We start from the raw sequence: 13,828 nt of genomic DNA, 5'->3' as shown, positions 1-13,828 counted from the left end.
GACTCGGTTTAGCAGTCCCGAAACCACTTCCCGACTAGGGTCAATTTTGGGCTGTCACACTACTTAGAATGCCTATTCGGTCTGAGCCATGTCGTACGTCCGTGTGACCCTTGCTTTCTCAATTTTTTAAGTTTTCTTAAAATTTCCTGATTTATTTAAAATGATCTTCGGTCATCTTTAAATTGTTTTTAGGGCCTCGAAAACTCAATTTAAGGCCCAAATGTGTATGTTTGCTATAATTAGAATTAGTTATTTAAAATTTATCATAAGGCCCAAATGTGTATGTTTACTATAATTGGAATTAGTTATTTAAAATTTATACTTAATTTTAATTATTGTTCTATTTTGAAGTTTAAGGTTATGTTTTGTACATTAACACTCTGTAACGCTAATCTAGAGATGGAGAGGGTGAAGGGTGTTACACTTAGTAGTATTAGAACTATAGTTTAGTCGATTTCCAGACTGAACATAGTATGTCTGGTGTCTAGAAATACATGTCATTTTATAACTTGTGTCTTCCAACCAAGCTAATTCTGATGAAGCTAAAAGTTATGTTCCAGTCACTGGTCAAGGGGCTGTCCGTAATATGCCCGAATTTCTTAAGCTTATAGGTGAGGCTCATAGTATCTTTATTATTAATGAATGATATGTTTAATATGTATATGAGAATCAATTTCATGGCTCAACGACCTCCACCCCCTCGTCTTCAAAGTCCTATACAACGAATATTCATAAGGTTTTTGTTGATTAAGTTTGAAAGTGTAGAGTTGAAAAGTTTACCAGTAGAATGAGTAATAATTTGACAAGAGCAGAGTACTAGTTAAAAAATCATAGAGAGTTCTAGATGAAATATTATATCTTTCTGAAGATTATCTGAGTTGTGCGGTGTTACTGTTAAAAGAAGAGGTTATTCATTGGTAATCAACTTTAACTACTATGGCATCGAAATAACATATTAACCGAGATTTCTTCTGGATTGATTTTTGAAAGAATTACGTCAGCAAAAAATATTTAGACAAGAAGAAAATGAAGTTCTTGAATTGAAGCTGGGAAACAAATCAATTGCAAATTTCAGGTAAGAGTAATTCAACTCGATAAGTATGTTAATAATATAGTATCGATTGAAGAAAAAAATGTGTACTCATTTTGAATATGGTTTAAACAATAAAACCAAGTTGATGGTTGGTACGATGGAAATTAGAGAGTTTGTACTTTTGTCAAGTTGAATTTAGATTATGGAATAAGTATACAATCACAACATATAGTATGAAACGAAAGTTCACGGCTTCAGTAAACATAGCACATCTAGAACATTTTTCTACTTTTCCACAAAAGAAAATGAAAGCAAGTAGTCGTTTTTCAACACCATCAGTGTAACACCCCTAACCTGTATCCATCGTCAAAACAGGGTTTCGAAGTATTATCGAAACATTTAGAACATTTTTCTAATAATTCTTATAAATTACTATTCATCTACTGAGATCATTCATAACGTCCTTTAATTGGACCCTCGAGGCCTAATACGAGCATTAGAATCAAGTTGGGATTTAATCGAAAACTCATAAATTTTTCGCGACATTTCAAAAATTTTCCAAGGTGAAGGACTCACACGCTTGTGTGGTCTAGGGACACGCCCGTGTGGTCGGGCCATGTACTACACACACCCATGTCCTTAACCCATGTAACTCCCTGACTTTTAAGGCATGAAGAAATTAAAATCACACGGCCAAGTCACACTCCCATGTGCTAGGCCATATGGTGAATTTTATTTTCGAAATTTAGGTGTAGTTCACACGGCCATATAACACGCCCTCATTCAAGGCTGTGTCAACCACATGGCAGAGACACATGCCCGTGTCTCTGCTTGTGTGCCCAATTTTGAGCATTCTGTTTCTCATTTTTAAGATGCAGGGGACACACGACCGGACCACATGCCTATGGGACAAGCTGCGTGTCACACATGACCAAGACACAAGTCCCTGTTTCTACCTGTGCGGACAAAATAAAACCATTTCCTAGCCTCATTTGTCACCCAAAGCTTACCATTTTCCTGCACCAAAACTCACAAACATATATTCACCAATACAATATCATATTCACATAAATTTATCCATCAACCATGTGGTATTATCTTATGCATCAAAGGATTTAAACTTACTCTTATCATACACTTATATGATAACATAATTCTAACAAACTAACACATAATAAGCCTTATGTGATTACCAAATATTACTTCAAAAATAGCCAAACTTAGACTACCACTAGCGACTCCAATGGTTGATTACAAAACAACAATTAGAAGCCACCATTGGCCAAATAAGCTTATACATGCCATTATACCAAAATGAGATTTCTATTTATACCAAAATGAGATAGTGGATAGCGTGATGGTTACTCCGATCGACTTCCAACCTTCGCGAGCTTGAGCACTATAAAATAAGGAAAATTAAACGGAGTAAACATTTTATGCTTAGTAAGTTCGTATAATGGAAAATAAACTTACCAGTTATATTTATTAATGCAAGCATGCATGAAAATTTACATTCCATCGATTTTGGATAAGTTACCTAAACACATACACTTATTCAACAAGTTAGTCACATAACTTGTAACACCCTAAACCCGGCCTAGACGCTATGGTCAGATCTAGCGTTGTCACGTGATAAGGTGTTTGAAAATCGTGCCATCGCGATAAAACCATTTCCTTTGAATTATTTATCTTAATGTCTTATTAGTTTCAAAATCGTGTTCTTCACTTTGTCAATAGTTTCAAAATGTTTATTTGATGCGGAAGCTTTTTAAATAGTTAAAACAATCGTGCGTTTTCAAAAATCATTTGTTTCTTTTGAAAACCTAGGTTTCCTACTACTAGCAGTTGTAATCTATAAAGTAAAGATATTTAAAACCCAAAAACAAACCAAATTTTAAAAGTCCAATTACAACCCAAATATTTAACCAATAAAAATAAGAATAAAACCCATAATCATAAATTAAAACCATGACAGTCCAGAACCATGGTCACCATCGAGTCTTCTACCGCACCAATCCATCTAGGTCTGGGGATTACTTGTGCACATTTAAACAAAAGGGTGAGTTTACATAAACTCAGTGTGTAATCCCACAGAAAACATACAATAGCAAATCACAGTGCACAGTTAAATCAGTCTGGGGCCCAAGCCATTTTCAGTATCAGTATTAGTTTGGACCTTAGCCTATCTCTATACAGTATCAAATATGCAGTAGGGCTTAGCCCATTACAGTATCAGTACGCATTAGGGCCTTAGCCCATCATAGTATCAGTAATAGTCATGCGGTATTCAGTAACAAAGTCCTACCCAACTAGCCTCTACACACCATCTCCGTCCAACCTACACTCCATGTGGGGATTAAATCAACCCACCCATCCCTACACTCCAGGTAGTACCGAATGTGGCACAAAACAGTAATTAGCAGCTAAGCTGCCAGTATATTAGGCTTAAGAACCTTTTAGTACACTTCCTCCAAATATAATCAACCCAACCCCATGCAATGCAACATACAAACTATGACATGCTATCTCATGATATCAATGCATATAACCAGTTCAAAATACATGCCTACTATCACCATGCTCAACATATATAAATCAACAGTCAGTTCACACAATAAGGGGTCTAAGTGATGCTTACCGACCCTACACTAGGTTTACGGTTGACTTGGGCGATCTGTGCAACCTTAGCAATCAATTCAGTGAAAATAGGCTCACACGCCCATGTGGCCTGCCCCTGTGGGCCCACATGGCCTGGCCCAAAATCCCACACACTTGTGTGGTTTGCCCGTGTAAGCCTATACGCTTGTATGACCCACACGGCCTACCTAGCCATCACACGACCGTGTCTGGTGCGCACGATCTGGCCTCATTGAACACACACCTGTGTTAGGACACATGGCCTACCACACGGGCTACCGCACGCCCATGTGTCGTCAACAGTGGGGTTTTTAGCTTTTGTTGAAACCGTATTTTCTATATTTTCGGGTACACACCTATAACGTTTTGATGCCTAATCACTCCCGAGCACTTCCAAACCTAAAATCGAGATACTCCACATCAGTTTAGCAAATTTTCCAGCGAATTAGATAATTGACAATGAACATAGATACGACTTACCACCAATGAAATATCCACCAGTAACATCGTTAAGCTAAGAAATACCGAGCTCACTAGTTAGAGCCTTCTCCTAAACCATTAATTTGTAGAGGAACTTGTTAATAACCAATCGATAAGAATTAATTTATAGAAGAATAAGGGAACTTTCCGGTATCGCACAATTGCTATCGGCGTTGCAAAGCTAGGGAAAAAGGATGGTTTGAGGGGAAACAGAGATAGTTTCAGCAGCAATGGAGAAAAAAAGTAAGACAGAACTACGAAAAAGAAACAAAAAAGATGAAGAGGAAACAGCGTCAAAAAGAATTTTTGGGAGAGGAGAGGAGACCCAATGTTTTCCAAAGAGAAACAATTTATGATCTAAAACTGATAACCCCAAAACTTTTCCCTTAATTCTCTCTACCAAACTCTCCACTAAATCCATTACTTAGATCTTTAGTCCATCCAAACTCTCCTGGACGGGTGAGCAAAAATAATGCCCATGCCAAGATTCGAATACAAGACCTCTTTCACACCAACACTCCACTTAACCACCAGACCAACAGGCCCATTTTGTTAATTATTTACCAACTATTAAACTTAAGCCCTTTAGGCTAGGCTAAGGCTTTATTTATAAAAATTCTAAAGTTCGCCCCAATCATGACTTGAACTTGGGACCTCCCACACACACCTAGAACACATAACCATTGAAGCAAGCAGATATTTATGTCTCTATTCACAAAAAAAATTAAAAAATTTTGGGGCGTTACATAACCTCATATGAATATCAAGTAAACATAGATGAACTCATCACATTACAAGCTTCCATTAATTTCACCTTTCCACACCTCAAAAGTCTTTTTCTTTGAACAATTGAAATCTCGATGGATGTTCGGGTAATATACACATGTGCAAAAGTACCCATTAGGGTACATAATAAAAAGGCACACTCTTAAGCCGTACATTTTACAGTAGGATTACCAGTTCAGGCTAAATCCTATCCGTAGCATATGCTCTAAAGAGCTTAATATGGATTACCCGTCCGGGCTAAATCTAATTTACAACCTAAGCTCAATGGGCTTACATTAGAATTAACCGTCGGGCTAAATTCTATCTGCAACATATGCACTATTATTCTTAACCCATCAAAATTCAACATTCAACCGGAACATGATAATTTATCCATATTACACAAGTTAAGACTATTTCATTATGTACATATCATCTCACACATATCAACACAATCCTACAATTCAATTCAAGCATATTAACATACATTTTTAAGTTACATGAACTCATATTGAAAATGGTTTGTGTTTGAATTTCAACTAATCTGAAATTACCTAGGTTGGTCTTTCTGGATCTATCTGGGTAAATTTAACTATTAATCTATCACATTTCATATACGTTTGCATCCTATTACATTCTAGGAAAAATTACCATTTTCCCCTATCTTTTTTAAAAATTCCAATTTCGTCCCTAGGCTCGGAAAATGAAATTCATGAAATTTAACCCTCTTTCCAAGCCTAGCTGAAATTTATATACTACATTTATAGAACATACATTTCACAAATTTTAGAATTTTCCATGGGTTTTACCACTTTGTCATTTTAGTCCCTAAATCAAGTTTTCATCAAAAATTGTTTTGTAAAAGTTATTTATCTAAGAATAACTTCTCATTTTCTACGATAAATTTCAAAATTTCAGCATATTCATCCATGACCCAAATTTCATACCTTGATAACTTTTCAAATAAATCCCCTAAATAGAAATATTAGGCTATCCCAATTCTGAAAATATAGAAATTACTAAAAACGGGACTTGGTTTCATACCTTATTAAGCTTGAAAAGTTTTCTTCCTCTTTCCTAGGGTTTCCATAGAAAAATTGGGGCAGATGATATGAAAGTAGATGATTTTTTTCTTTTTAATTAATTATCATCTATTAATTTTATTGATTTCCAATTTAGTCCCTACCCTTTTCTAATTTTTCCATAGATAAGTCATTAATGGTCTAATTACCATATAAGGACCTTAATTTTTGAATTCCATAGCTATTTGATACCTATAGCTAGTAGAACCCAACTTTTTCATTTTATGCAATTTAGTCCTTTCCCTAATTAAACACACAATCGGTAAAATTTTCATAACAAAATTTTCATGTGACCTTCCTATCATGATATCAACCATAAAATAAAAGAAAATAAATTTTTATTTTTGGCTCAAATTTGTGGTCCTGAAACCATTGTTTTGATCTCACCGAAAATCGGCTATTACAATTAGGGTTATCCTTCAGAGATCGAATGAAATAGAATAGTATGAGATCATTGATAATTTTAGTAGCCATGTGGTATTATTCAAAATTAAATAGATTTGAATGCAGAAATTGTGGTTGAAATTATTCTAGAGTGTGTAATTTGAAAGATGAATTTTGTTTTATTTGTGGAATTCTCTATCATTTTAAGAAAGATTGCTGAATTAAGTTGAGTTAAATAAATATCAGAATGCAAAACTTGTTGTTACTTCTTTTAGAGACAGACGATTAATGAATAGTAGTATCGTAGGAGTCAGTAGAAATGAGACCAAAGACATAACTGTTTGATTTGAAGCTGAAACTCCCGCCAAAGCTTATATGATCCGAGTATACAAGGAAGCTTTAGTCCTTGATGGTATTGATGGTATCTTTTCTATCTATGATGTTACTGTGTATGCATTAATTGAGACATTCATTAGTATATGCACAATGTAGTAACAGAAAAAGTTTATTGGTTGAGTCGACTGAATATGTGGTTAAGTAATAAATTCTTTAGATCATAGAGACATGGTTAATTTAGTTTACAAACATTGTTCATAGGAAATATAGAATTATAATTTTCCCTGCTGAATTGATGTTACTATCTTTTATTGAATTTGATGTTATATAAAGAATAAATTGATTCATTTTTCTTGATATAATAGTGAATTGCCAATAGAAATTAATTGATTTCAAACGTCATAGTCATGAACTGATTTATATTAAGTTTAATAGTGATTTGAATCTGATTTCAGTAATATCTGTACAAAAATTTATATGAAAAGGGGCGTGATAATTCTTGGATTTGAGAGTATTTGAAATGGAAGTTGATAAGTTATCAATAGTTTGCAGGTTACATGTGCTTTTAACACGGAATTGTTGGGTTACTGCCAAAGCAAGAAATTGAGTTTGCTATAGACTTTGTATCAAAAATTGATTCGATTTTGATTTCTCTGTACAGAATGACTTTAGTTGAGTTAAAATAACGTAAAGCTTAATTACAAGAATTAATTGACAGAATTTTTTTTTGATCGAGTTAATCACTTAAGGAACACTTGTATTGGGTTATGAAAATATATATATAAAGATGGGTGGATGAGTTTAAATTGCTGGAAGTTGAAAAAAGTCACGATAGAGAATAAACATTTGTTACTTTGTATTGAAGACTATTTGATCAGTTGAATGCGCGACTGTGTTTTTGAAGACAAATTACTGATTTGGTTATTTTTAGTTGTGGGTTGTAGATGTAGATGTACCGAAAACAGCATTCAGAACTTGCTACAAATAATATGAGTTTTTATTTATGTCTTTTGGATTAAATAATGCTCCTACAACATTTGAAGATCTGGTGAATCAGATTTCTTTTCAGTCACATTTTGACAGATTCATTATTATTCTTTATAGATGGTATATTGATTTATTATAAAATTGATTCAGAGCATGCTCAACATGTGACAGCCCGAATTAGACCCTAATTAGAATGGTGATTTTGGGATCACAAATCCGAGTCAGAATAATATTTTTAAATTACTTTCAGTGTTTATACTGTGTGAATTTATGTTTGTGAAAATTTTGTGATTTAATTTTGTTGTTTATGTGTCCGATTAAATAAAAGGACTTAATCACGTAAAGTGAAAATTAGGTGGTTATTTCAAAAAGGGGCTAATTTGCACTTGGCTTTTAAAATAGAAGCCTTTAAGAATTAAATAGCCCAATATCAAATGAAATGGATGGTAGTGGGCATGATATATGTGATTTTATAATGTATTAACTAAGGTCAAAAAGGTAAAATAATAATAAATAATATATATGTTATAATATATGATAAATAAAGCATAGTGCTCATATTATTATTTCCACCATAGCCGAATATAAACAAAAGAAAACAAGAAAGAACAAAGGCTAGGTTCGGCCATCTTTCAAGCTAAATTCAAGGTTCGTTCTTTGTCGATTTTTGATAATTTCTATGTTTTTGAGATCGTTGCTTCGAGTACTACAAAATAGAGTTGATCATGGACCGGGCGGCCCGGTTCGGCCCGAAGGTCCGCACAAAAAAGGGGAGGGTTTGGGTAAAAATATAGGCCAGAAAAATGGGCTTGGGCAAAAAAACAAGCCCGTTTAGAAAAAGGGCCGGGCCTTGGGTATGTTTTTTTGGCCCGAGCCCTGCCCAAATTATATATTAATATATTTTTTATTTTATTTTTAATCATTTTAAATTTTTAATATAACCATTTGTTATTATATTGTCAATTTGTGTTTTGTTTTAAGAATTGTTTTAGTATCATTTTTATTTTTTTAATATTTTTTATGTTTTTAAATATATTTGATTTATTATATTTTTAAATTTAATGAAATAAGCAAAAAAAAAAAAGTAATATGGGTAGGGCCGGGCTGGGCTCGGGCTTAGCAATTTTATTTTGGGCCGGGCTTGGATAAATTTTTAGGCCCATATTTTGGACCGGGCAGGGCCGGGGCCTAGTAGACAGGCCTAAAATTTTGCCTGGGCCCGGCCCAGCCCATGATCACCTCTACTACAAAACCCATACTTGAATTTTTGATTTTGATGAATATTTTGAGTTGTGTCATTGTTGATGGCTTGTGATTTTTGTTGTTTGATGATGTAAAATGAAATATATGTTTTAGATTAACATATTTTGTATTGGAGTTTTTGATGATTTTGAGTAATTAGGACTAAATTGCAAAAATAATAATTTGAGGGACTAAAATGTAAAATAAATTGAATATATGGACTTGTTTGTGAGTGGGTAAAATTTGGCCCAACTTAAGTATAGGGAAATTTGATGTATTTTGTGTTTTCTGCAATAGGGACTAAATTGTAAAAATCATAAATGTCAGGGGTAAAATGGTAAATTTCCCATTTATGTGTTTTTTGACTAAATTGAATGAAAATGTGTTTTAATGAGCTTAATTTGAATATGTTTAGATCAAGAACTAAAGAAATCAGACTTGGATTGTGGAAAAATAAAAGTTGTCGACTAGCTGTCCGATTCCGTTTTGTATCATTCGAGGTAAGTTTATAAGCAAATAGACGTGTTTGTTTGGTAATTAAATGTTATATTTATATGATGTTATGAAATGTAGAATTTTAATATGCTATGGTCATAAATGATTAAATTTGACTACTACACTTTCGAGTTCGATTCGACCGAGTTACGACGTCTGAAAGCCCTGTATAAACCTTAGGAATAGTTAGAATACATATGCCATGACATAGGATTCCGATATATGTGTGCGAGTAAGACCATGGCATCGATATGTGGTTCCGATATGTGTTTACGAGTAAGGCCCTATCTGGGACAGTGGCATCGATATGTGGCTACATGTAAGACCACGTCTGGGACGTTGGCGTTGTACAATTTATGTGATTCTCCGAGTGTCCTATCTGATTCCGAATGGTTCATCAGGCAAAGGTAAATTGTAAATGATTGTGTAATACGAGTAAAATGGCCAGGTATGAATTAGTTGTTTGGCTATTAATGATAAGGTAAGTTGGTACTCGGTATTTGTTTTATTCACGCATAATTGATGATAATGACTTTAAGTGATGTTAGTATATGTGTATTCGGCTTGTAGTTATATAAATTGAGTATGAGAAAATGACTCATAATTAAATGCAATGTATGTTTGGGTATAATTGGTCTTGTTGGCTATTTATGTATATATATATGCGATACTACATAGTGATTTTTTAAGCTTATGTATAAAACCATATGCAAGCATGATTATAATATAATTAGTGGTTTTTGAGAAGTTGAATATTAATATACTCAAATGGTCAGGTGAGTATTTGGCCAAGTAAAAAAAAATGCAATTACTTTTATATAAATAAATATGTGCATTCGACAAGGTAAAACAAAGTGGTTGGTAAGTTGATTGAAAAATAGACAATGTGTGTATTTGATCATTCGACCAAGATGATGTTTAAGTGCGAATGTATATATGTGGATGTACTTATAAGTACAACTTGAGATTAAATGGTATTTTGTTACTATAAATAATAGTTAGCTTAATTGAATTAAATACTTTGTTGGGCTTACTATTCGGTTATGACTTATTAAGCTATATTAGCTTATTGTGTGTATCCTTGTTTATTTTATAGATATTAGAAATCAAGTTACAGGCTCGGGGATCGTTTGCGAAGTTCATCACACTATCTACTATTTTGGGTACCTTTTTAAGTTAAATTCGAATTATGATATGTATAAGCTGAAGTGTGGTTTGAATGATAAATTTTGGTTGTGTATAAGGCCATGTGAAAATGGCTAATCAAAATGTTGAATTAAATCATGCTATGTATGGTTGAATGTTGCATGTTATATATCTATGATTATTACGTGAGATAAATCTTGCATGTTTAAGAAAAGAGCAATGGCTTGAAAGAATCGTGACTGATCCATCGATGTAAATTTTTATGTGAAATATATTTATGAACCTAGTGAATATGTTTGTGACATGGTAATGTTCATGATTCGGTGTTTTGAACTTTTGATAGGGTTCAAAAAAAATACGGCAAGGTTTATTATGATATATTTTTGTCCACTTGTGCTTTGGTAGGTATGATCATGATAATATGGAAATGGTTTATGTGTGATTTAATGAGAATGTATTGTAATACATCAAATAGACATGACATATGTTTGTATTTAATTAAAGTCATGCATATGCATTTATTTCTAAATGATAGTATGGTAGCAGTAGCATAATACGCATGCAAATGGTAATGTATTCTTCTATATTGACCATATAAATATATATGTTTTAGTCTCCATAAATGTGATTTTACATATTATGTCTTATTACACATGTAGAGTAAAATAAGAAATTTTACTTATATGGTATATGTGATTATTAAGGTGATAAATGCAAGAAATTTTATATATAAAGTTTACTTGTTATTTATAAGCTTGCAAATTTGTATTAAAATTCTATATGGGTTGAATAGGGTAGAAAATGAATTAATTTTAGTTATAACTGAAAATTGAAATTATTGGTTGTAATATGTAAGTTATATATATATATGAGATTCGTATAGGCTATCATGTCACTAATGTCGCATGTATACAATGGTAGTTGTATTATTTTATGATTTAAAATTTAGTCAATTTTCGAGACTAATTCATGTGATTATGTAATGTTTATTATAACTGATGGGAACTGTGCTTTATTTTGTAACGTATTACGACCCTATTCCGGCGACGGATACGGGTTAGAGGTGTTACACAACATTTGAAAACTTGTATTATAGAAAATTTATTAGAAATTTCTCGATAATTGTATTGTTGATAATAAAGCTATGATGATGAAATATTGAATTTGTTTAGTCAAGTCAGGTAACTACTTCAGCCTAAGCCAGAGAAGAATTTGTTATTTACAGTATTGTTTCACTCAGATGATCTTGAATTTTTCCAGTTCAATTATTACAAACTCGAGAGTTAAATCGTTAATTCTTCAGGGATTTTGTAAGATACAAAGAAAAAACTTGAATTTGTTAGTTAAAAGGGAGCAGACTCAGAATGATCATAACACCAATTTTAGTATTGATTGTAACAATCTATATTTCAAAATTCGAATATGTGTGTATCAATTCTAAATTTATTCAAGACATCTCATTTGGGTTTCTAGTAGCATTTTTGTGATTAAACCAAGTAGTGACAAAATGTGTAATGATTTGGGACAGATTTAATTTGGATGAATGAAGAATTTTTTAGACCATAATAACAAAACTTATTCCAAGTAAGAAATTTCAAGGACAAAATTTTTCTAAGAGGAGGAGAGTTGTAGCAGCCTATTTTCAATTGTGTCGGAAATAGTAATTTCGGGGTCACAAATCTGATGACTAAGTTCGTAAATATTATTATTTAATATTTATGAGTCAAATATAGAATTACGTTTAAATTTTATTTAATGATTTTTGTTAATTGAATGAATAATTAGGTTCAAGTGGTTTTAGAAAATGAGGAATTGGGACCTCGTTTCTATAAACTGAATTATTAAATATTTATAGAGTGTTATTAAGGTCGTACTAAATTTTGGTTAAGAAATTTTAATGTTTAGATATTTAATTAAGTAAAAATGACTAAATAGTATAAGTTGCAAAACCTAGTTGTTATTAGCTTGATTGTACTAAATGGCTATGAAACCATTAATTGAAGGTTATATATTATAGATATACCTATTTAGGTGGTGGTGGACGGTTGGCAGGTTTTAATTAGGAAAATTTTGGATGTTTTAAAGGTTAAACTTGTAAATTCAAAAATAAAACAAAAATCAAAAGAAACTAAAATATGTTACTATCTTCAAAAGGTCATCACCACTGAAAATAAGAAAAAAGCACACCATTTTTGTGAGTTGGAGGTTTGGCCAAGTTTGATATGATGCATGATATTTGATTTTCATCCTGTTTTTAATGATTTTTATGTTTTTGAAGTCGTAATAGCTTAATATAGCTAACCTGGAGGTCAATTTGTAAAACTGTTAAATGTCATTGTGACAGCCCAAAATTGACCCTAGTCGGGAAGTGGTTTCGGGACCGTTAAACCGAGTCACCGAAATGTTTGAATGTGATATTTATTGTCTAGAATATGTAATTATGAATGTGTGAAAATTTCAAGCTTCGATTTAGTCGATTGCATGTGAATTAAGTCAATAGGACTTATGTGAGAAAATTTTAAAATGTGATAGGTCAATGAGTAAGGACCTATTAGTGCATGTGGAAAAAAGGGGGGACTTGCATGTCAAATCCCCCCTAATAAGTAGTGGCCGGCCATGCTATGGGTGGAAACATGTTGGGAACATGTTGGCCTAGTGAGGTATGTAGGATAAAATATAATAAGAAGTATGGGGAATAAAGAAATGGAAAAAGGAAAGGATGTGTGTAATTGTTTCTTCCCCTCCCCATTGCCGTGAAAGTAAGAAAGAAAACAAAGAAAAAAAAGTGTCCATCTTTCTTCATTTCCCCTTGGCCGAATGTTCTAAGGAAGAAAGAAAAACAAGTTGTGTTCTTTGGTTCTTCTTGGCCGAATTGAAAGGAAGAAGAAGGGAGTGAAGCAATCGGTCATCTTAGGTCACTATTAAGGTAAGGAAGTTTGTACTAGCTTTTGAAATTTTAGTTGATATTGAGTGAGTTATCAAGTGATTTTTGTAAACCATGTTGAAATTTCGATTTTGGGGGTGAGTATGGTTTTCGGCTATAAAAGATTAACAAGGGTGATGATTGTGTTTCATGCTAAACTTAGATGAATAATGGTAGTTGCTCACATCTTGATATCTATGAGTTCCTTTCTTGGTTCTACCATAGACCCCCAAAGTATATGTTTATTGGGTGTTGTTGGAGGTTTATGATAGAAGCTAATGAGTGAGAGTTTGATAGGTACCATGAGGTTAAACTTCA

Source organism: Gossypium hirsutum, chromosome A03 (assembly GCF_007990345.1).
Source record: "Gossypium hirsutum isolate 1008001.06 chromosome A03, Gossypium_hirsutum_v2.1, whole genome shotgun sequence".
In the NCBI taxonomy this organism is placed as follows: domain Eukaryota; kingdom Viridiplantae; phylum Streptophyta; class Magnoliopsida; order Malvales; family Malvaceae; genus Gossypium; species Gossypium hirsutum.
Note: the sequence above shows the minus strand (reverse complement) of the source record.